Genomic DNA, 25,848 nt, shown 5'->3' on the forward strand with positions numbered 1-25,848 from the left:
GTAAGAACGAAACGAACTAACGATCGGACATAAATATCCCATAACGTTCGACTGCGTAGCGTCAAAACCGAAGATTAAAGGCGCAAGTGGATGAAAATAGTATAACATATTTCTAGTATTTTAGAGTTATAAATATAAATTTTAAGAAAAAAGCTCAGGAACGCGTAGATATAATTTTATTTTTTATTGTTTCAAAGAATCTGTTTAATTTAAAAGTTTCAGATTCGCCATTAAATTTTTTTAGTTTTTGTCATACATTTTCATTAAAGTTATTGATAAATTTTTTTAATGGATCTCTCTATAATTAAAAGTACAAGATTAAATAATAAACACAGATGTTTCAATATCTTTTAAAAAACTATGAAATGCTATATCAATGTTTTATAAAAAAGTAGACATATTCCAAATGCACACAGTACAAAACTAACATTAATCTCTTATCTTGTAGTAACGTCAATATTTTGGAAGTAGAACAAGCAATATTATTTTACGATTCGGTACACCATATAAAAGTTATCAAGCTTCAAAATATCATCGAGTGGCTGAATTATGAAATATCAATAAACAAAGTTACTTACTGCGTGTGTACGTAAGAATTTGCGCGTGCAATGGCGAAAACCAAAATGCTTGGTTCTGGAACGTAATCCTAATCGGTCACGGCGAGCCGCGCTACGCTTAGCTTAACCCAACCGAATCGCTCGAAAGTTAGTTTCTATGGGACACCAGTTGAATTGCAGTATCGCAGGCTGAAGAACCAATCGTACCTCTCTGCAAAATCATACAAATATAACACGTGACTATGAGAATATATTATTTCAGCAGGCATTGTCGGTTCTCACATAAGTGAGAAAGACAGTGGTTACGAAATGGAAAACAAGATTAGTTATTTCATACAATATTCACATAATGTTCAGAAAAGCTGTGTAATTCACGCAGTTAATTCAACAATATTTCGATTCCGTCATATTTTACTATAATCTCGAGAAACTTATTATAAATTTTAACCGTATTTATTGATTTATGTCTGCATACTGGGTTGCATTCCCTTACGTATTGTCTGCGAGCTGATCGTGGAAGGGTCATTCTCGAATCCACAAGCTCGCATACTCGTGGAATAGTCGCGAATACTGCGGCGACGAATGACGTCAAGTATGTTTGGCGGGAAAATGAAGAATTATATGAATAGTCTTTTCTTCCAAATAAGATTCTTACAAATCCGTCAATGATTATAAATGTGTTAAAACAATGAGAAATCAACTTAGCTGGCATATAAAAAAAGTTTGGCTCTCACAGTGAAGAGGATTCTGTGTACCGCAATTCGAATCAAATTTATCTATGAATATTTATTATAGTTCCGCCGCGATATAAATAATTATTTTTGCACGAAATAAATCTAAATCGAATATCTATTTAGTTGTTATTAAAGGTTAACGTTGATTGCTTTTCATTAGTTTTTATTGCTTTGTCAGTTATTTACTAAAAATAATACAGATTATATAATTGATTATTGATTGAATACAAAAATTTATTTTGTTTTACATTATCAATTTTGGAGTACACATTTTTGAGCAGATGTATAAAAATATTTATTTAACGCTCTTATCTTTTACATTTATGTTGAATAATCTCTAGAAAATCGTGAAAATTTTTAATACAAAAATTATAATATTAAAAATTTACTCTAATAAACAACCAATTACTTCAATAACTTTCATTAATTTAAACTAGCATATATATGTAATTATTTTCATAATACGTGTATATTCATTACATACATGAATATAATTTACTAGGAAGTAAAATAACTAAATTACCGACAATAATTGCACAATTTATACATCGCTAATGATTCTAAATTGCTCATTATTATAATAATAATTCATAACAATATTACGAAATTACATTGTGATTAACATGTTAATAAAAAGTAAAAAAATATAATATTTTTATATAGCATTTTCAATTATTTCGACACCGAGAACAAATCAAATTACCTTTCAGAAAATCTAAATAATATGATACTACAGTACTACTATTTGTTTAGTAAAAAAATATATATCTTCCAACTTTATCTATCAAATATCTGATCGCACTGAAATCTTTTTAAAATTTGTTTATTATTTAACAGTCATGAACATGCTTCAGTTTAGGAGAGCCAAATCTGAAATACCAGACGAAGTGAGATTCATACTTCGAAGCTTTGGTATGCGCGACGCGCAAAGGCACACACAGGACACAAGTAACATTCGTTTCGTACTATTCCCGGATTGCAACATTCCGAAAGGAAGTCGACAAAACCGTGTAAACGTGGTTGTAACGTGGCCGACGAGATTCGAAACAGAAATGAGAACATTGGGAGTAAAATATACAGGGAACTCGAAAATTTTGCTGTGTCTTTACAAACTCTTTACGCACTAACGGCTACTTTTGTATAATTCAATAATTAATCCTGAATAATTTTGTCAAATTCTTTAAAGATTTAATTAATAATATTCAAATAAGATGATGAATAAATATGATAGAATGTGAAATGTATGATAAAAGAAATTATCGGAATAATTATCTAAACATCTTAATTTTCAACAGTACATAAAGTACAGTATTTTTTTAATCGAGATATAAATATGAGTATTTGCAATATATATTTAATTTAGGAAGCGTTATTAATTCTCACTTTACATTTATGTTGAATGTGTGCTTGACATGCATTTATGAGATCTTTCAATTAAATCTCCTAATGTTTATTTCACATTATACAAACTTATATTTTATTCAACAAAAATTAAATGATTAAGTCACATGTGTTGAAACATTGTATTTAAAATACAAAACAAGTACCTACTTATTTCTATACTTATAAGTGGAAACATCCCAGATAGCAAAACAAGAGACGTAAAATATTCGTGATGTTCAAGATATTTATTCGTGGATATTTTTTCTGTTTGTTATTAAAAAGGAAATAAATTTTCTCTACTTTCATTACGCGAACATACAGACGAGCTACGTCGGTGCGGTCTAATCATTATTTTTCACCGATAGCATAATAAAGTCGTTTGCGACGAGAACCGCGAAAAAAATGATCTAAGTGCACAGCGGTGGAACCACTCGGTCTAATTTCTTCATTAACCTCGTGGCACAATGGAGCAATGCTCTTTCATAAGCGCACAACGAACTCCTCGTCCGGTACAATCTAGCCACGACATAGCATTTAGGGCCACCTGACGGCGTGACTTAATTTTCGTTTCATTAGACCATCGCAGGCAGTTTGTATCACGTTCTTCGACACTGAAAAGCAGAATATCTCGCAAACGAAAGCGCAACGCAAAACAAAGTTATTGATCGTTGCGACTAAATAAAGATCTATGAAAGTGAATGATAACACGCAATGTTTATATAAAATAAATTTGACTAAAACTGTAATTAATCATTATTTTTAACAAAAATTATAGAAAACAATCTTAATATTTATAAAAAGTTTGCCATTTTCTTTTAAGAAAAAGTATCGTCATTTATATTCACAATTTTTGTAAAATTTTTCAAAAAAAATTTTCAAAGATTTTTCGTCCATAAAAATTATCTCTTGCTTATTTGCACATGTGCCAAGAAATTCATAATTGTGAGAGTGATGATCACGTAGCTTTAAAAGCTAAAAGTAATAGTAAGATGATCCTTGAACATTTTTGTACTTGAAACAGTCTTCTGTTTCAAAGCTTTATTTAGTAGACTTTCTCGACTATCTTCGTAAATCTCTTGTACGCCTCTCTTTAATCGTATCCAATAAGTTTAAAAATCTTTACGGAAGATACAAAGGATTTCAGGGTGATCTGGGGGATCGTAGTTTGACAAGAACTTTTCCTGCAGAAAGTTCTCGTTAATCCAAAAAGTCTCGAATATATCTTGAACTATTTTGGCGCAGCCAAATTCGGCTGTTCTCTGCGGTATTCTTACTAGGCAAAGCGCACTGGAAGTCCTGGATGCAAGGATTTGATAACGAGGAAGGTACTACGTTGATCCTGTACTGCTCTCTTGCGACACTAGTCAGAAGTATCAAGCAGGTCCCAGCATTACCAGCATCATGCGAGAGATAAACTCGACTTTCTTTTCTTGAGAGAGAAAAAGTGCGAGTCAGCAGTAAGCCGCAACTATTTATCGACTTGTTAAAAACTTTCCAATGCGAAATATATAATGCATTTTATATACTTTTCCAAATTTGATGAAATGAAAATAAATGATATGAATTTTTTTTAGATCAATTTTATAAATCTATGGGAATAGATATTGCATGGCTAGTCTAGAAATTGCTTTGAAAGGTGGACTCCAATCGACAATGTTACAGCAGTTTAATCGATCGATTAAACTGCTGTAACATTCATACATGTGACAACATGTATAATACCGTCCAATTCGGAATGCGTCAAGCGTGATGGAAGTAACCAATGGATGGAAGTTACCACGTAAAATTTTAATGGATCAAAAACGCATACAAGTTCGATCGGATTGAGCAGAGTTTTATCGGCTTTAGATTTTTGAATTGGTATTTTGAATTGGGTGGATTGGGTGGAAACTGCAATCTAAAAGAAAAACAAAAAAAAAACGATCTAGCCAAGCGCCTTCCTCATATGTAAAATATTCTAAGTTAATAAAATAGATATATGCGTATCAAACAGACTCGCTGTTTATTTGCAGTACTACGAGATGTAGTCTTATTAAAAATATCTACTTTCATAGATTCCAGAGACTATTCCAGTTACTATTTTATTAGAAATTTATGACAGTTTGCTTAAAATTTCTGTCAATATCTGTACAAATATATATCCGACAGTAATAAAATAAAATGAAACATTTAAATCCGATATAAAGCTTGTTTTAATAAAATGGAACGATAATCTTGCCAATATTGCAACGCCCATGACACCTCAACCAATTGTACAGGCACGCAATGCATAAGAACAGTGATAAGGGATCGATAAATGCGAGCGTGCGAGAAACGAACGACGGCACTTTACGACCATGTCCGACGCGTAATTGATCGAATCCATCGAATCAAGAATGCGAAACTCTAAGTGGACAATATATAAAAATATTTTATTCACTATTAAAAGAGAATTTTATTGCGTACTAAATGAAGCATATTTGCGCAACACCGATAAGTTACATAATCGAGTGTATCCATATCCTCGCGTAGGATTTCCACGACTAGATTAAATTATGCAGCAAAATAAATTACACGAAAAATTTCTTGAATATTTTGCTTGGATTTAACAACCGGTTTGAAATTGTTCGCATAAACAAACTACTTTGTAATTTCAAGCATTTTGCCCAATAAAGTAATGATATTTCATCGATTCCGAGAAACATACTTCATAACAGCAATTTATTCCTCACGCTCTCTAACCCGGAGGGCATCAAAAACATCGATTTCCGGCTAACATACACCCCATGAAATACTCATGAGCGGCAAATAAAAATTCTGCCGCGCTTTCGTTTGCACACGCAAAACCCGGCTAACGACCGTCCTTAATTACACATTCTCCGCGTACGCGGGCTCCATTCTTCCAGCGTTTCGCGAGGTGCTGCGAAATTCCCCCTTCTTCAGCGCCGACGAGAGCAGAACCGAAAGATCGGCGCCGTCTCTGCGGAAAGCCGATGACGGATACGACGCTTTCGCGGCGCGCGGCGAAGCGGCAGTAACAAAAAAAAAAAAAAAAAAAGACCGCGCGATTGTTCAATAGGAAAGCTCCCCGGCGGCGGAGCCAAAAGGAATCGCGCGGCGACGTTTTCCCTTCTCTTTGCCGTCTCTTCTTTTGCGACAATTAAGCTTAACGAGGCGCTGTTTGCCGGACGTATTTGAGGCGGCTTCCCACTTATTAGTGCCAGCACGGCGCTAAACTCTCCACGGCGGCCCGTGCGGACCGTGCGTGTTTGCTCGCTGCCGTGTATGTACCGGCGGTGAAGACGAGCTAAGACTGCACGGCGGCTCCTAAACTCGCCCGTTTCTGTAGCGGAACTCGTGTCTACGTACATGCGTATGTAAACGCGCGAGCCGACCCCGAGCAAACAGGCGTCATTTGCATACGCGGCTTCTTAGCTTTGCTTAATTAGGGAAGCACGACGCATGATTCTCGCGCCGTGGATTCTGCCATTCTCCGTTCCGTCCATCCGTCTCTCGTCCTCTCACATACTCGGCGAACGAAATTACGAAACAAATGGATAGAAATTACAAGGGTACTTCTAAATATCGTTCAATTGTGCGTTGTCGCAAATTTTTCAGCAGCAAATACAAAATATCAATCTGTTTTCCAATTCTGTATTTTCAACAGATTTCAAACGTTGGAGAGGAAAATTCTAGTCAGTGAAAAAGAAATAATAATAATAGGAAATAGATGATGAATTATAGTAAAAAGAATGGGCGCGGAAGAGAGCGCCAGTGCCATTGAATTACGATTGACAAACATCAGTGGCATTTCCTCGCTCTGATATGCGGTTATGGCGTCTCGTTGATCATTGCTATCAGTAAGTTTTCCTCTGAAATATATGAAAGATTGCTGCGAGGGAGAAGATGAGTTTCTTTTCCTCTATCTTCGTTATTTCTCTCCATATCTCGGTCGCCGTCTTATCTCGCGGTCAAATTGCTCCTACGTGGAAGCCGAGTATAAATGCGAACCTACGAGCGCTCCGAGAAGCAATATCCAGATAAATCACGATGCAAATGTGTGTCGCTTCTGGCGTAAAGAATTGAACGGAGCTCCTCTTTGTTATTTTAAGAAAATCAACGATATAACTGACACTTCGATAATTAAATATCAATCAAATTTTATTTATGAAATAAAATTAAATGGATTTCTTCGCAAATGTGTAAGACTCTAACATTATTAAAATTAATCGAAAAAAGTTTTCTGCTTTTTTTGTAATGCGTTTATATTCCTCTAAAGTCCAATTCGCCGAGAGAAATTCATTCCTTTTTTCACCGGTCGCAAAAACAATTTATAGCTTGAAATCTTTGTTATGGAGAAGTCAGTTTAACTGACAACAAGAAATATTACACCAAGCGCGCATATTGCCGCATACGTAGTGCACAGAATATGGTCTCAAGAAAATGTGTATCGCGAGAATATATTTTTCACCAGTTTGCGCATGAAGTTATCATTCTTGTCATTCGTCGGACAATGCGCCACCGCAGAAGTCCGACTCTTCGCTGTAGATCCACACAAGAATTCAGCAATATTTGGACATGGCCACAATAGCGCTAACGAACCATGCCCTTCGCTCAGGGGATTTCCGTCCCAAAATATCACCTGAAGCTCTTTTAACATCATCGCTTCCCGGGAGCAAGGCGGCATCTTTGTATCATTATTTCCGTTTAACCGTCTATGCCAATTACGCGAAATCGTCCGAAAGAAAAAAAAAAACTCAATGAAAATGATAAAGCACTTCTAAGGTTTATAATAAAATTTAAGCTACGCTGACATGATCGATGCTTACTTTATGATCGTATTGCTTATTTTACTTATTTTACCATTGATAATTCAAATCAATAACGCAAACCTTGTACACTTTTAGTATTGCAACTGAAATTTTTAATTTTCAACTTTAATGAGCAATTTTATACACGAACAGAACTTTATTGTAGCGGCATTTCTAGATTTCAATATATTGAGATAATTTCTGCCATGATCGAAAATGAGATAACATAGAAGCATAAAAGAGAGGCAGTTGGAAAAACGCAATATTCTGTCCAAAGCGGTATTATTCTTTCAAATCCGCTTCCGAGTTACAGTGTCGCGCCGTTAACGAGCTTTCTGTAATAAAGCAAGCGAGACGACAAATTGAAAATCAATCGGCTAAAACATTATTCGCAAATGAAATTTAAAGCTTCCGATGATAACGCGATGAAACAAGAAAAATAAATCAGCTCGGCGGAGCAAGAGCCAGACCGGCTCCGAGGTACAGTTAATTTCCGCGAACATGAATTAAAATGCTCGAGAGCACAAAGTGCCGCGCCTACTAGCCCGAGTTCGGTGATAAAAGTGTAAGGATATCAATTAATACTTCTTTTCATTGCCGCAGTAAAGGTGCGTAACATGATTACGGGTAACATTTACTGCAGCCGAACGAGCAGTTAACTGTACATCGTTTTCACAAGCGAGCGACTCGTAATCGCGCATGGTTTTATGAAACTAAAGTTTCTTTTTCCTACAGTTACTTTGATGTGTCTTTTATGAGCGCAGAGCGACCGTGCAGATTTAATGCCTCTTATAAAAGAAGATGTATAATTAGCGAAAAGTCTGGGCACACGCAGAGTATACAGATGCGAGAACGACGAATACGCGTGTCTATGTCGCCAAGAGTTTTTTTCGAAAGAGCGGAGACGTCTGATTTTGCAGAAATAAAAGACAATCGTCAATCTGTTTTTTCAAACGCAATAAAACTTTATACATTTCATGTGAAAGCAGCACAGCGCATAAATGATATATGTATTAAAATAATATAATATGTATAATATATCGTGCTTGGACAATGCATTAAAATGTCGTTCAATTGTGAATTGACGTGAGTACATTAACAAAAAAGAGAATGACGATTTTATAATAATTTAATATTTTACTTTTCAAAATATTGCAAAGAACTTTACTTTTATCATCTAAAATGTAGTGGTGGGTTTAAATTCTTCATTTTGTTGCAAACAACTATACTTTTTTATTAGGAAATTTTTTTCAGATATTTATAATGTACCACTGTAATAAATTCTCAAATGCGATATCTCTGTGAGACAGCCATTTGAGAGAGACATTTCAGATTTAAATCAACAAGCCGGGTTGTCTTGCGAATCTGTACGCTTCTACGAAACGCTATTACCGTCTTCTCGGCGAAGATTAGAATCACGTCGCGATGCTATTTCGTGGTTCCTCGGGAATGACAGGCGGCTACCGTTCTCTGCGACGATGCCGCGGCTATTCAGATTAGTGAGAATCCCCTTAATCGAAAAGGGAATAAATCGTCGCACGAGGGGGTTAATTAAGTTTTACGAGCGCCGTCGTTGTGCAGGTGCATATAGCAGCATTATCTACGATACATCTTCATCTCCGCGAGATCCGCGAGAGCGATCATGATGCGCGCATTCTTTCTCTCTCTCCCGCTCCGTTTCTCGCTTGCTCCTTCACTCTCATATACCCGGTTGCACTTGTACCTACACGAGCGATCGTATCATGCCCCGACGAAAACAACAGGTGCAGGAAATCACGGACCGCCCCGCTGTCGCTCCGAGATCCACCCCGATCCCGCTCTGCTGTGACGTCATCCCTCGCCAGAATTTAGGACAAAAATGTCGGTAGCTAACGAAACATGTCATTATGTTAATCCGCGACATTCGTTATTACCGATGCAGATCGGCGAATGTAATCACGGGGCATGGCATGTAAAAGCCGCGCCGCCGTACTTGTTTGTGATCGCTTGTTGAGAGATTCGCGCGAATTACGCAAATCCAACGTAATTTTATCACGATTTTAGTGAGATGAATCGCGAATACTGATGAGACGTGTGAAATGTGTCGAGTCGAACCACATATATTTTTTTTTGTATCTACCGGATATTCGCAGAATTATCGCATAATTTATGCTGCATGTTAAAGTTAAAAAAAAAAAAAAACGGCATCAGTTCTAGAATGAAAATACTAATCAGAGTTAAATAATAAAAATTTACAAACCTAATGTGCAGATTAAAAACAATGCATACGTTAAAATTTTGGTCCCCGGTCGTATTTTATTTAAAGATCCTCGAACAGTTGTGACTTTAAATTTGATACAAAAAAGTTTTAATGTGCGGTTAGCCCTCGTACCTTTTTTTTCATTCTGATAAAGAGTTTACCGCGAAATACTTTCTGCGCGGATCAGCGCGGAGAGATGCCTCGAGGCGGCGATACACGCCGGACACGCGAAGTCGAAAGGTGTTAAGCGAGCGAGCACGCGCGGAACCGCTCTCTCTCTCAAAGAGAAGGAACCGGTGGAAGAACAGCGGCCGGCCGCGGGAATTAAAATTGATTTCGGCCGACTTCCATTACTCAAAGGAGAGGACCGGGACACACCGCGCACCGACAAAAGTCGCAGAAGCGATCCTACGAGGATAAGAGTCCGGGTTCCGCTCGAGGCCATGACGCCTCGCTCGGATACGAGCAAGAGGTTTCAGCCGACCGTGGCTCCAGAAATTCCTGGCGCGTTTATCAACAGCCATCCGAAGAGAGAGGAACCGTCGACTCGCCCCTTTTGCTCGCGCCGACGCCAAGACGTCGCGCCGCATTGCGCCGACCGGTGCCCGAGAACCTTGCCGACCTCCTCAAGGCCCGAACTGACGATGCCGCATCATCGGCACGCTACGCACCGCAAAACTCCAGATGGACTTGTCAGCTTTTCCATTGTGCCGTTCCCTGCACGTGACAGTACTTTACGACCGACGGTCCTATCTCTGCCGTAGACCACCCAGATAGATGTGTAGGTATCACTCGTAATTAAACACTTCCGGGATGGGAGAATGCTTTTTTTCAAACGCAATTCTCGGCCTTCCTGCTTCACATTTGAACGCAATGTGTTTTTCGTGTCACGCTTAAAAGCCGACAAAGAATTCAGTTCGTCTTGCCAATTTAGAACTGGTTAATTTCTTTAATATGTATGAGAGGTAAGGAATACGTTAACCTCAATCGAAATCGTAGATCAAATTTTAATACTATATGAATTATGAATACTATCTTGCTTAACTCACACAGATTTACCTTACGATAATCTTTTCATTCAACTGTCATTTTTTATAAAAGTAATTTTCCTCTCAAATTTATAGAGTTTTATCAACTACCAATTTTTCACTTTTAGATTAAAAATATATTCTTAAAAAAATATCTCGTATCTATTATAAATTTAAAATTCGTGATATTGTATATTCAAAAAATTTCATATTTTTTTATAATACAATACTGATAAAGCTTCAACATTATGTTTCAAATTCACTGTGCTTTAAAAATAATAGTAGATAATCGAAACGTCCGTTTCGGAGAAATGAATGACATCGTTCATACAAATCGTTTCATACAATTTCTCATGGCGAGTTTTGACGAACGTGACAGCTCATCGATGCGTCAATGGAGCGCACGAAAAGCGAGACGCGCTCATAGTTTTATGTTCGCTGTCGGAATCTGAGCGTAGGAGGCGTAACGTTGACGTAGCGGCGACGGGACATAGCAGCGGTATGTCAGTATGCGAAGGTAACCGGATCGAGGAACGAGAGAGAGAGGCGTGTATGATGGCATCGGCGCTTGTTAAAACGACCTCAGACTATCACAGCGGGGCGCATCCCTCGGCGGCGAACCGCCAAGAGAACTGAGAGGCTCTCCCCCGAAAGAGGTTCCTCTTCGGCCTCGGAATCGCCGCCGCGTGTCCACAAACTGCATCGTTAAAGAGTAAGAGAAGCAACGGGGCTCCGCCAAAAGTGGCGTCACGGTTTACCGCTCGGTGAAGAGTGGGGAGGCTCGTAACAACGTACACTGATCTCACAGGAAAAAAAGAGATTCCGAAGAAGTCAGTTGTTTCAATGAACCGTCCGGAACATCCGGCTGTGTATGCGAACACGTTTAAGTAAAGACACTGTATCATTACGGCTTCGTGCGCGATGTTTCATCGTGTAAAACAAGTCGGTTTATATAGAATTAATGACATGTAAGCAGATTTCAGTTTTGTTTCGAAATAGACGATAATTTTTTAATTATTCGATACATTGAAGATGAAAAACTCTCAATGAGCTAACTTGTATTATATCATTATTCCTTTAAATATTTAAATAATGTCTACTGCTTTATTTAAAGTAAAAATAATATCTTACGTTTTTGACAAAAATCAAAGTATTTCGTCACAAAAGTAATTTTCTCCACAGTGATTACGAAAGATACGCGTGCAAGAAAAATAGGTACTAGATCGAATTTGCATAATGGATATAAACATGATCATGCCTTGCAATTCTTCAACATAATCTTCAGATTGTACCATAAAAATTTTATTTATGACAATATAAAATTCGTCGTATATAACGCGGGTGATCTTCCTTTTCTCGAAGGTATATTTAGTAGGCGCACCGTGTGCCCGCCTACTAGACATATATATTATAATCTGTTATGTTTATTAGGCAGCGAAAACATTTCCACCGGTGTTCGAGCTGGAGGCGGTAACTACAAAGAGAACCGGGACAAGGTAGTTTGTTGGAGAGCAGCTTGCATGAACTAACACGAGCTACTTGTTTGCACGAACGCGGAACGAGCCACTCGACTGTATGGGTTTACAAGCGCCTACACGCGGAGCTGCGGCCCTTATCTTCGATTTAATTTCGCCTTTATGCGCGTTACCGACATTAATCGCGTCGGCTATATGAAAAGAACTCTTACCGGAAATTAAATATCAAAATGAAGATAAATATGTCCACCTATCCATCCACCTTCGCACGTTGCGAAATCAAATCGCACGAATTTCGACTCGATCTCCTTGAAAAAGTTATTCACTCATTATTTCGCAATAAATCGCAATAAAAACTAAACTGTTTTTTATCAATAGTGCCCAAAACATCAAACTTTAAATAAATTCAATCTTTTAATTATTATTACTTCGTAGGAATAAATCACCGAGATGGAGTTATTTTTCTGACAATTTCTACGTAAAGAAGATTGCGTAAAGTCTGAGCTCACTGTCTTGAAAATTGATTGCGGATTATTATCTCTCAAAAATAAATCACGGACTTCTTTACGTACATGACAGGATTCTTGGGTGGTCCTCGGATTTAGACGGATTATTCATCCGAACCGCACAACTTCGTCATCGTCATCGTCACCTTTGCACTCGCACTCGGGGAAGGCTTTCGGTTCGGCCAAAAAGCATTCCTCAGCAAATTCCGAGAGTATCGGTGCAAGTAACGCGGCCGCCGATGGACCTGCGACAACTGACGTTTCACAGAATCTCTTCGTGGCGAGAATGTAAAGTCGCCGGCATCTCGATGGTCACTTACTTATTTGCAAGTTTTGCTCTTTTTATCCTATCGCGAAACACACACTTGTTTATCAAACTTGAATCCTCATCATTTATCCCATTGTTTCTGAGAAAGAGGCTAGACATTTTCATTTCCGAGGATCTTTCTTTAAGCGATGTGCTCGCAGATTTTTGCAGGATTTTAAAAATTGTTAGCATTGACAATATATATTGATCACAAAGCTATAGAGTTTTGCTTCGTTTACGGAAAGATAGATAATAACGAGACGATGCAACCTAATTTCACGCTCTACCAAACAATAAACAGAGGAAATCACGAAAGGCAATAGCAAAACATACAGAATTTATAGAGAAAATACGAAAAAAATTGCAAATAAAATATAGAGATATTAAAAGAAGAACATATGGAATAAAAATACTTCAAAATACATTTCGCTAAAAAGTTAGATAAAATTAAACGTTGAGAAAAATATTGCTTGTTTTTCTACTACTGCGATTCTCAATTTACCGAACAACAAATGTATCAAATTTCAAGCAGCGCGTTCTAGTCTTCTCTATTGTTCGCAATATATAATAAAAATTCACTCAATTTAGAGGGAAAAAAAACTGTCAAAGAAATATGCATATTCTTACGGTGACGTATGCGCAAAAACATATCTTTTCGACAAAAAATAACACGATGGCCACTGAACATCCAGAAATCGGATCGCGGATCTCCCGATTACCGCGGTAATTACAAAGCCACGCCGGCATTTTGCAGACTCGGAGCCGCCCTGGCTCAGCCGGCCTGGCTCAGCCGGCCGCGCGATGCATTACGCGGCGCGCGATGCAAAAACCGGCATCCGCGCGCAAAGCATCGAGAGATAATCACCGCCACGTGACTGCCGCTAGGCCGGCCCCGTTTTTGCGGGCATTACGTGGCCCTAATCCGACCGAAGAGGCGCCATAATTACTACGCCCTGTTCGAACCTCGTCACCGTGCGTAATTTAATAAGTTTACGCATGATGACGATGCCGCCCGGTCGCACCGCCCGAAAAAAGCTTTCACAGCACCTTCCATTGCAGTCACCCGGTCGAATCTCTTTTAACGCACGTTAATCGCGCATGCAATCCCGGATGCGGCTGATCGCTGATGACGCAATCGATATCACTCGGCCGTGATAAACAAAATTTTTAAGTAGAAAAATTGCTATAAGGGAGCGACACAATCAAACTAAATCGAATAATTTATTAATAAGTATTACTTTAAGTGGTTTTGAAAAGAGATTTGATGTGTGTCCGCAGTTCACGGATTAAAAGAAAGCGATAGTAAACGTGCTAGAAAATGAAAAAAAAATTATTCCTTTAATTTTTAATTGATGAGAACTCATTTAATTATTCATTATTATTTCATGTTAATTAATTTTATATCGATTCAATTCGATTGACAATATTTTGGATAAATTAAGAATAGTGATTCAACAAGATTCTAACTTGAATGTTTCTAAGTGGTGCTCCGCTGAAAATCGACGACGTTAGCGAGTTTCGCACGCTTCGCCAATGTTAGTCGTGGCGGCTCTTATTTGATTTTGTTGCGGGTTAAACCGGCGCGGCCGACCGCTTATCGATCCGCCGATCTCCACCTGTAAATCTCCGTCATTTATAAACGCCTTTTAACGACCTCTTCTTTCCCGCACGAACCGCCGATTTGGTGCACGCGAATGCAAATGCCTTCGCCATTCGGCCGAATTTGTCGGCCCGAGATCCGCCAATGACAGCCTCGCGGATGAGCGCTTCCTGATTGTGGCGCCTTCTTAGAACGGGTCTTTATCACTTTTACGAAGTGGCCGAGTAGTTTTTATTAATTGGATACCGCGCGGAGTAGCCTCGAGCTGCGACAGCCGCAATTTGTCTTTCTCGTTTCTCCCTTCTTTCTCTTTTTCTCTCGTCGCTTTTCTTTTTTTTTCCCCCCCTTCGTGAGAGAGAACTCGAATCTTCGCATCGCCTAATCTTTCGTCCGCATCGGGCGCCCATCAAACGTCGCGACGCGTTCCACGTGCGTTCGCCGACGTGTACGTAAATGCGAATGTTACTTCGATACGGCAGGTAATGGTCATAACGAGAAATGACAGAATGTTAAGCCACGAAGGTGATGCTTGTCTGAAAACGAGCTCCGTTTTCATCGCTTTTATGAAACGGTCAAGTAGCCTTTATTAGCTCGCCACTTCCCCAAGTAATCTCGACGATGGAGAGGAATACAATTTATCTTCGTTACTTCCACAGGATTTAATCTCTGGACTTTTTAATTAAAGCTGAGGCATCGTCTAAACCGACTAGCGTCCACTACGTGCCGTTCTAGGATCGATATTATGTAGATATGCCGTGATATTTTAGTGAACCGTAATGAATACGCACGTTAATCTACATTTATTCATACGTTAATAAATATGCTACAATAAATATGCAAAATGATGCGGGCCGAATTATAAAGTATGACAAATATGACCTGTAAATTCCGCGTGTCTAAAAATAATTGGAATTTTCAAATAAATATTCACAAAAGTATCAAATAAATATTATCATATGCTAATTGTAAGATCCATTAATGATTTTAATACAACAGTAAATTAGCAATTAATCATTATTACGAGTGCGTGCAAAAAACAATGATTATTAACATCATTGACATTAAACTATTATTTTTCAAATCAAGACCTTGTACTGTCAAGTTTCAAGAATTGTGAAACGAACATTCCGTATAGGATAGTGATTCATAAAATTTTTTTATTTTGCTCCGCACTCGTCAGATTGCTATCAACAGGAAATTTTCGTGATTGTTTTAAATTGCGAATAACCTTTATGTTACGCAAAAGAGAAATAGCTCGCTTGTCGCGAGCATGAATTCCGCAACGAGATTTCCGAGGCAATTTCGAGGCCCCTTTTCCGCGCTACGAAAACGGTGTAAAAAAATCGCGCGCGGATGGAATAATCGGAGTTCTGATCAAAGCGCGGTTTCGCGCGGCGGACGATGCCGACGGCTAATTAAGCGCTGGCAGACTTCTCGATGCGCTCGCTGCGCGCCCGCGAGCATTACATGATCGGTCGTCGTATACGATTACGCCGTTTTTGCCTGTAAAAAGATTCACCGGCGTGCACCGTATTCGTGCAATTCCAGCGTCCACAGCCATGCCGGGACATCACAGGAAGCTTCTGATCTTTTGAATGTTCCCTCATGTGGATACATTCGCGAAGGTCTCTCCTTATAAGCAGTCAGCGCGTTTTAACGAATACTCGAGCTGGTTAGCACCTCGTTATATTTGCCTCGAAGAAATACGTGTCACGGGCTTTGTGCGGACTAAGTTACATGAACTCGCGTGCAAGGCTTTCTGTGTTTTGCAAGTTTATATGACGCGAAGAGAGACCTCAAGATCGGATATCTCAAAACAAGAAACAAAACCGTCCGACCGCAACGGAATCCTTGAAATATAAGATATATTTTAATTACACAAAGTACGCAAAATGTGATTTTCTTTTACCTCTTCGTATAAGGCGAAGCCTCTAATAATAAATAAGAAAATAATATAATTACAAGACAAGTACAATTAGAGAAATTAATGAAAACCCCCTTTACAACTTATGTTAGATACGCGTTTCGCTCAATCCCATCCACGAAATTGCAAGATCGATCACGAGACACTCACCGCGCAAGGACCCGCATATGACGGCAGGACAAATAACATACATACATAGCTTGTACTTAAGACTGAAACGGGCCATTGTGGGCGAATATAACCGATTGAATCCGAAATCGAGCATACGGTGGTGCTCATTGGCCGTGGCAGGGCGAGAAGAGGGTGGGGCGGCATGCAGGTGAGTGGAGGTAGGATGCGTACCAGCAAGCTTAGAAGAAAGAGTACGGCGGCACAGTTCAAAGAGATGGTGACATGTGACCGGCATTGTGAGAGCTGGAGCCTCTCTATGTCGTGTGGTTATACGCTTTTCTATTGCGATGAACGAGGCTTGCTTTGACGGCCGGCCGGCTCGCCGACGCAATGGCCCTCCGCCCCGTTTCGGGACAGCCCTGAAAACTGCCGACTCGATCCCTCGTGGCGTAAGCATAAATACGCCACTATGGCAAAATGCCGCGTGCGTCTCGTGCACGGAAACAATAATTCATACACGCAACATGCATATCTGCGTGTGTGTTCTTGTTTTTTTTTTTTTTTTTTTTTTTTTTATATACTCTCTTCTTTACGGTGCCGTGTTTTCGTTAGATTTAGCGGTGCTTATCTGCGTTAACAACTCGCCACATAATGACTTAATTATTTCAGATCATTTATTAAAAGAAAATAATTCTTTCAATACTGTTTTGTATTGTTATAGATTCAAGGATTTTGAGGGAATTTTTAAATGCACAAATTTCCTTGCATCAAAACAATCACTAGAAACATTATTTGATAATAATTCAAAATTAATGAAATTGATAATATAAGTAATTTTTTAATAACTTGAATTTTCCTCCTTCAATTCATTATTAAAACTGTTGAATTACTTAAAGCATATACTTTTACATTTGTATATATTTTATACTTTTTATATTTAATTTCCAAGTCTGAAAAAGTTATTATTATTGTGAAGTAGTTCAATAATACGCACAAATTAATTATCTGGTACATAGCGGGAGTATGCAAATGTACATTTCGCAAAGAATATCTTGCGTCATTTTTCAGCATCGTAAATGCTTATTACGCGCGACGAAACAACCCTACATGGAAGCAATCGGTTCAGTCGAGGCGATTCGCCACGGCTCGGATCTTTCGAGGACGCGTATCGCGGCGATCTGAAGGCGACCGACGATCTTACGTAGCCAAGCCACGAAAAGGACACGTGTTCCAGACACGTGTCCTCATCGCGCTTATCTACGGATCTATCTAGCGTGTATTGTGTCTTGAACCGATTATAAGTACTAAACCATTTCCTGCACGAGGCCATCTCGTTTGCCACCACAGTTCACCTCATAAATTTAGACAGAGGTTAATAAAGTTCACTACTGTTTTCGCTCCAATAGCTCTTTATATCTTTCTCTCTAATAAAATTTCTGATTTTCCAAGCCGATAGCCACGAAATTATTTATGAATTTATAGTCGGCTTAGTCAACTGACTGTTGTCTGTAACGATTACGATACAATTGATTGCCTCAATGCACTTTCGCGTTATCAATATAAAATTATATTATTATCCTTTCACCGTTTATGGTCATGCATACGCCTCCCCGATTAAACCCTTTAGTTATGCTTACGTATAATTAATCAGTTATTATCCAAATACCAGTACACTGAATGTTTCACGCAATTAATGTGTAATCAAATATAGATGCAAAACCAAGCCAGCATTCAACGACAGTATTAAAGATGTTACGGATCACATCTGCTTGCATTATTAAGTTATAAGTTATGAAATACGAAGTGAAGGCAAAAGGTCGCGGAAGAAAAGATCAAAGTACGTGAGAGAAGTCATCTGTGAGGAAAAGGGGACATTGTGCGTTTGGAGGACTGATTTGAACCAAGTTGAAGATATTTAACTATAGTTACGGAAGCTAGAGATAGGAAACACACAAGTTTGACAGTTGTGAACTATAGATCGAGATCGTATCAATTCCAAGTTTGCTGTGGAGCTGTGAACTTTCCTGTTGGTTTCCAACCAACGCGGAAGCATTCACTGAAATTCACACAAAAGTTTGTCTTGAAAAATCTCAAGTTTTTAATACGATAATAATTCCCTCATCTTTTTTTAACAATTGACAGATCTAAAAGAGTTACAATCATGTTTAAAAAATCTTTAAAGTGGTGAACTTTTGATTGTTTGTCGTGCGAAAATAAAATCACTTGAAAGAAGCATTACGCGCGTTTCGAAGAACGGCTATATTGACGGATGTTCGTTCTGTGTTTGATTACAAATAGAGCATGCGATAGAACATTAATAATTATGCCATTTTTTTTATTTCTGATATGCATTCGAATATTGAATTAACAAAACGCCGCAAATTAATTGCATCCATATTGTAATAATGCAAGCTGATACCAAGCTAGATGATTTATTCATATAGGGAATGAGAGAGAAAGAGAAAGAGAGAGAGCGAGAACGATAGAAAGGACGTAATATTATTCGGTTGGTAGCTAATTATATTACGCTGCGTTAATCTGTGGAATTGGAATTAATTAATCGAACTTATTGCACAAAGTTTCCCATGCGAATTCAGGTGCGCCCATTGAAAGCATACTTTGGCTATCTCCGGCTGCAGCACAATTCGACGCGGGTCAAATGGGAAATACCGTTGTTGAGTTTGATTGCATCGCACTGTATCACGATGTTGATTACATTTAGTCGCGCACCTCAGCTTTGCATCCTTCGAATCCTTTACACAACAAACGTCGATTGCTTCCGCGGTATTTCACATCTCTTTACAACGAAATTAAACACCCGCCAAAAACGGAAGCGCCCTTTTGAGATCGCTAAAATTGCACTTCTCACTATCTACTTACACTATCTCTATCAGAATTGAGAAACTAAAAACCAAAGTGTGTAAGAGTTTGAGAATTTAGATTTGTATTAGAAACGTAGCTTCGTCCAATTTATATTTCGCGACAACACAAATTTAAAGAAATTATTAACAACAAGCTACAGAGCCCAAGCTGGATTTTCGTGCTTAATTTATTAATATATTATAACAAATGTTTAGGTCAATCTAGACGTTTCGACCATCTGGTTGTGGTCATCTTCAGTAGTTAGTTATTATAAAATTCGGAACATATTAATAAACAATCGTTACTTATAAAACTAATTCGGATATTACAATCTTCTTATATTCGTTACATTTAAAAATTGTTTAGAAGGACAACACATCTTGAAAGTCATGCCTCTTCTAATAACACCAATCTTAAGATCATCAGGAAGGAAATCATGTTTTACATTAAACATACACGATGTCCTTTTTAAGATTTGAATTGTGGTTGATTGCAATTATTCTCAATGCATAGCAGTACCGTCATGTTGTGTTTTCGTGTAAACTTTCTTATTTTAAAAAAACTAAGAACCAAAACTATTCGGTGTAACGAGTCAGTTTGCTAAAAATGATATTGGAGGTCCGTGTCGTTTGAGTGGACATGGCAAACTGTTTTAGTTAAATTAGCAAACAAATTTAAAGTTTGATATGTATATTTTTTATAAACGTGATATAGAGCATTATATATTTAAGAACAATATCTTCCTGATGATATTCTTCGAAATTATTATTTACTTTTATCATCAAATTAAGATAAATCAACAAGATTCGATCAATGAACCAAAATCAAGTTTAAATAAAGTTTAATTAATGAAATGTCTGACCATCATAGAAATAGATATATGTACATTTGTTTTCAATATTTTATAAATGGAGATATATACAATTGATTATACGTAAAATATGTAATATAATCCATTAAAATGATTAATCATGGTGATTTAGCAGTGTTTGAAATGTTAAACGATAGGTCATAACTCTGTGAATTAAGATTGATGTATAAAACACAAAAAAAAAATACTCACTGCAAAGTGCATTAAGAAAACAAATAATTTTGATAATTCAGAATAATAATTAATAATTAAATTTTTTTTACAAATCGTTGAATTTTTAGTTGTTTTAAAATCACCATTTTAAACTTGATTTGGTTTTTAAATCTAAATTTAATAGCCCATAAAAATCTCTTAAAATTTTTTATGTAAATTGAACAATTTTTCGGATATCGAGATTATATAATATATTTTCGATTCATCAAACGAAAAAACTCTTAAAACTAGTATTTATATACGGATTCAAGAAACTCTTTAATGAAATTATATTTTCGATTACACAGAAATGCTTATTTTTCCTAACAGACAAAAAGTTAATAATATATTTCATTATATATGTAATGTGAACAATTTCAATTGTTACGAGCGTTGGCGAGAAATACGAACATAACTTTGCTTCCTCCGAATCCTTGGCGTTAATTTCGGCAAGCCGCGTGCCATTCCATATTTGCATGAAGGGATGATTGCGGCAGAGGGCGTGCATACACACGCCCTCGCAGTAACTTCTAGCCATCAGCGAGCATTACATTAATTTATCGGGTGCTCGTTGCACGGCGGAACGGAACGAGTCTCGAGGCACGGCACGGCACGGAGCGGCGCGGCGTCGGCGTCGGCCGTCGTAATAACAATAAAGTAGAGGCTTATGGGTCCCGGACGGACTCGTTTTCGCGAAAAGGCACCGAAAAGGCATTATCGGTATTTATTCGGCGACCGCCCCCCGTAATATACAGATTGCCGGCATTCGGGCCGCTGTTCGACTGCACGTCCGGCGAAACTTCTGTACGTACATATACGCGCGCGTATAACCCGTGGAATAATAATTAGAGGACTCGTCGGCGCCGGTGGTCGTACTTTAACATGATTTTTTTTTCCTTCACCGTCCTTTTCTCGTTCCGATTTCTTTGCCTTGTTCTCGTTTTCTCTCGCATGTATATATGCACGCGCGTGCGAACGGCGTGTCTGCTCGATAGAGGCACTCTCTGTTTAAAAAAAACTGTTTTCTTATAATCGTAAAGTCGCCGCTGTTCGAAAAATAATCCGGCTGATTGTTATCAATACACCAGCGTGACGTTAACAAGCCGGATAAATCATACGGCAAAGTTTAGAGAAATAACGAAGGATTATTGCAAAATTTGCGATTCAACGCAAAATTCACCGGTTATTTTCTTTCGACATTTAATTGAAGCACGGTAAACACCGAAGGACAGTTTATTCGCAAATCGATTTATGACCTTTTTTTGTATTTTGCGAACGTAACAGTTTCGGGATAGTTGTTCACGATCTCTTTCTGGCGATAGCAATTTGTGAACGATATTTTGGAATGATACGAGTGAATTAAATACTTTCCTATCATATAGCATTTCTCATTAAATGTAGACATTTATAACAAGTATCAAAATGTTTGCGATATTCCTTTTATAATATCGTATGCAGGATAAATTAATAATGCGTCCTGGGTAAATAATTATCTTGCTAGTATTTCGGCAATGCCATATCAAGCAGAATGAAAATTATTAACTCATTAGGATAAATATTTCACACGCACAGTTAGTAGTACATAAATTATGCAATCACGTAAACTCGTTTGTAATGAACGGTAAAACCGTTATTGTTAAATAAAGTCGGCTGTCGTTGCCACCTAATTTAATCATGAATTATTTAAGCATTAATTAATATCTCAAATATTGATGAAATGCTGATAAATAATCTCATTTACGTCACCGAGACTTTAATTCGGTAAATTGAGCTGTAATTATTTCCACTTTTTTATAATAATAATAATAATGCCCACAGTTACAAAAGAGCCGTACATTTTACCTGCGTAGTTTCTAGCCTTTCTAGCTTTCTAGTTTCTAGCAAATTTTATTTTGTACTTTTTTTTAGGTGCCAACGAAAGATCTAAAGAAACGCTACATTTATAATTATTATTATATTCACCTGAGAAAAGTACAAAAAAACTATTTTTGTTTGTAGTTCATAAAAGAACCTCATAAACATCTATTATCCTACCTGCAGATACCACTTACAATTGCCTAAGCCTTTTACAGCGCTATTAGTTCTGGCGAATGGAATTTCTTTCGGCGAAAGATAATCTGAACATGACATTTACACCCTTTTTATATGTATCGAGTCTTTAAATATTTTCCTCTTTATTCTACGAAAATAAAATGAACATTCATGGCATGGGTGATCCTGATCTTTATCTTGGATCAAAAGATTCAAAGATAATGCGAGAATAACTATTCTTCGACCCTCTTTAACAACTTATGTATTTTTCACGAAGGAACGCAGAGGACATCGATTCAGCCTTTCAGGATAATTTTGCGAAAGAACCGTTTTGATGGCTCTCCGATTCGGAGCCGGAGTTATAGGCGGCAAGAAGCATATGGCGGCAAGAAGAAAGCTACTCCCATGTTTACACAATACCTAGTAGCATCTATAATTCTCTTCCTCTCTCGACTCATCCCCCACCATTTTTCGATATTCTTCGGCCCCACTTTTCTTTCCACGCACCATCCCTCATTTATCTTTCCAACTTTTCTTCACGAGCAGCTATTTTCCGTCTTTATTTCTCTCTGTTGATTCTACCTCTCCCGACGTACTTGCGTTTCTCATGCTTTATGTGTCTATTAACTTTTCTTCCACTTGTAAAGTGTTATCCTTTCATTTGATAATCTGCTTCAAGGCTTTATTTTCGCTTGACTTTTCCGATATTTCATTATCCGTTTGTTTCTTTAACACTCCCACATATTTTTGAAAGAGATATATGCATACACTTACTATTTGATATCTGAAAATTGACTTCTATTACTTCGTGCTATCTGAAACAAGGATGTATATGAAAAAGATACGTCAGCTTCTTAATATGCCGAGTCAATTTCCAAAGATTAATATCAATAAAATTGTAAAAAAAAAAAAAAAAAAGTAAATGTATACAATTTTAACTTCGCTTAATTTTAACGTTCGCGGATACCATAGCGTAAACCATGTATTACACATGATTCGTTGAACCGTCCATCAATTTCACTAAATGTTATCGTTATAAATAGTTATTTATATCTGGAGAAGCAACTCGAGTATAATAATAACTTTTCTGATCCAATAACTCGCTCACTTATCACGGCATCGTCATCAACAACCATCATTATCTCGCTCATCCACAGTGTTATCCATCCGACGTCCTCATACCGTTCGATTTCCGCCCGGTCGCCTTTATCCCCCGTCATTTTAATTTCCTCAACCCTTCCTTTTTTCTCCGGGATTCCTTCTTCTCATCGGCCCGTGGTATCGCGCCTCTTCCCATCCCCGTCCCCCCCCCCCCCCCCCGCTCCGGCTCACAAGCTGCACTTTTATTTTTCTTCCCTTTCTGTTTCTTTGATTCTACATTTCTCTTATCGCCCTCTCCCTCTTCCTTCCCCTGTTCTTCTCCGTTCTTCCAGAGAGTTTCCGTTTCGTTGACCGCGCTCCTCCTCTCCCACCCCCGGCTTGCACACGCATCACCGATTCAAGCGCGACATACGCATCCCCCCCCGTTCGTTCGTTCTCCGTGGAGCTGCGTGGCCAACATCAAACGTGCCGACAGCCACGACGTGCACCTGCCTCCGTCACGCGCGCGAGTAAACGGCTCGTTCCTTCTTCCTCTTATTCCTCACGAGTATTCTCATTACCCCCACCGACAGCCGGATACTGCTCATTGACAACGACGTGTCTCGATAACTCATCACCCCGTACTCTGTTTACTCATACAGTGATCTTACTGATTTTGTACAAAAATTCCAGTTTCAATCATGCCTTCAAATGTCGACAAATTAAACATTTAAAAAAATAGGTTTTAACACTTTTATATAAATTGAGTTCTTCACAGTTTTTATAAAATTTTAAAACCTGTTAAATAAATCCTTTTCAAAATTAATGACAGAATTTTACTTTGTAAAGTATCAATAATTACTTTGAACAATTTGTCATTCTATATAATAATAAAAATAATGAATACCTAAAAGTATCCTTGATATGTTCTAAAATTTAATTTTTTATCAATTCTACTAAAAATAATTATTTTCCAAATCGTTTTTCGAAAAAACTATTCAAATTTATCTATATTAAAGTATGAGCATTTGTAGGTTAATATGCAACCACTTATTAAAAATACATGTAAATTTAACATTTATCAGAGCTGTAAATAACTCTTGATGTTGACGTAAATTAAAAATTCGAATTTTATATGACTCCTATTTTATATTTTGCGTATAACAGACGTATAAATGTTACATTGAATTTGTGCTTTATTTATATTATCTGCCTCATATCCTTCGTTCTAACATGCAATCCACATCCTGCATGTATGCAATATTTAATTAAGTAGAAATTTGCAACACAGTGGAAAGATATTTCAAACATTAACTTAAAGCTTGCAGTCATGCTTTGTTACGGTACTGCTGCCAGGCTCCGCAGCGCAAAGCCGCAATTCTCTCTACCGATGGACAAGGATGCTAACAATGGAAAGCCAATTTAGCTGCATTTGTACACATATGCAGCTTTGCACCTGTAACCATATTAGTCTGTCCAGTAGCCAAAACATCGCAAAAACCCGACGTGACAAATAAATAATTATCTAATTCAAAGGAACGTTCAAATTTGTAACATGAGAATCGTTGCTAGTCTCCACAGACCGTAGATCAAAATGGCAGAGAAAAATCTTGGCCTCCAAGACCACCTGCGACGATCATATAAAAGTTATCGTGTTAATACCTGCGAGTCTCATGAGCGATACTTAAGGCTGACAGGCATCGTTTACAACAGGATTGTAAAAGCGTTATTATCATCAATTTTCCGCGCGATAATAGCCATTCTCTAGCCGCAGGAATTAATGATAATAGTGCGCGTTGTCAAGCCTCTTTATAAAATCGCGCTGGCGATTCCAGGCGAATCTGTCGGAAACCCTTAAATTTTCGCTCGTGTAATCCTCGTCGATTCGGTTGAAGGATATCGCGAGGCTGCTATCAGTTCTCCGCGATTGTGACGGTTCGGCCAAAGTGTACCGGCGGCATCGCTGAAGCAACAAGGGGGCAGGACAAGCGAGAAAAAAAAAGAGATAAACAAGAGGTAGGGCTCCGAGGAAGGGATGAAAGGAGCCGACTGCCCTCCGAGACATTCTCCTCCTATATTCCACGAGAGGCCCCCCTTTCTTCGACTACTATACACCTGGTCGTAACTCCCTCGTCATATCGTGAGCTAGTATCAAAAC

At 38.0% G+C, this 25,848-nt stretch overlaps 2 protein-coding genes across 6 annotated transcripts in view; one reads left to right on the forward strand and one right to left on the reverse strand.

The window, feature by feature from the left end:
* Positions 1-25,848, forward strand: part of Notum (palmitoleoyl-protein carboxylesterase notum) — a 454,423-nt gene that overhangs the window by 395,169 nt on the left and 33,406 nt on the right. The gene's annotated exons all lie outside the window — the stretch shown is intronic.
* KaiR1D (Kainate-type ionotropic glutamate receptor subunit 1D) overlaps positions 1-25,848 on the reverse strand; it is a 345,484-nt gene that overhangs the window by 269,915 nt on the left and 49,721 nt on the right. For 4 of the 5 annotated variants that reach the window (XM_012377144.2, XM_012377142.2, XM_067356339.1 and 1 more), the window contains one exon: positions 579-768. The exons of the other annotated variant lie outside the window; for it this stretch is intronic. The gene's annotated coding sequence lies outside the window, so the exon portion shown is untranslated. The remainder of the gene's footprint in view (positions 1-578; positions 769-25,848) is intronic. 5 annotated transcript variants of the gene reach the window in all.

This window comes from Linepithema humile, chromosome 5, assembly GCF_040581485.1.
Source record: "Linepithema humile isolate Giens D197 chromosome 5, Lhum_UNIL_v1.0, whole genome shotgun sequence".
Classification (NCBI taxonomy): domain Eukaryota; kingdom Metazoa; phylum Arthropoda; class Insecta; order Hymenoptera; family Formicidae; genus Linepithema; species Linepithema humile.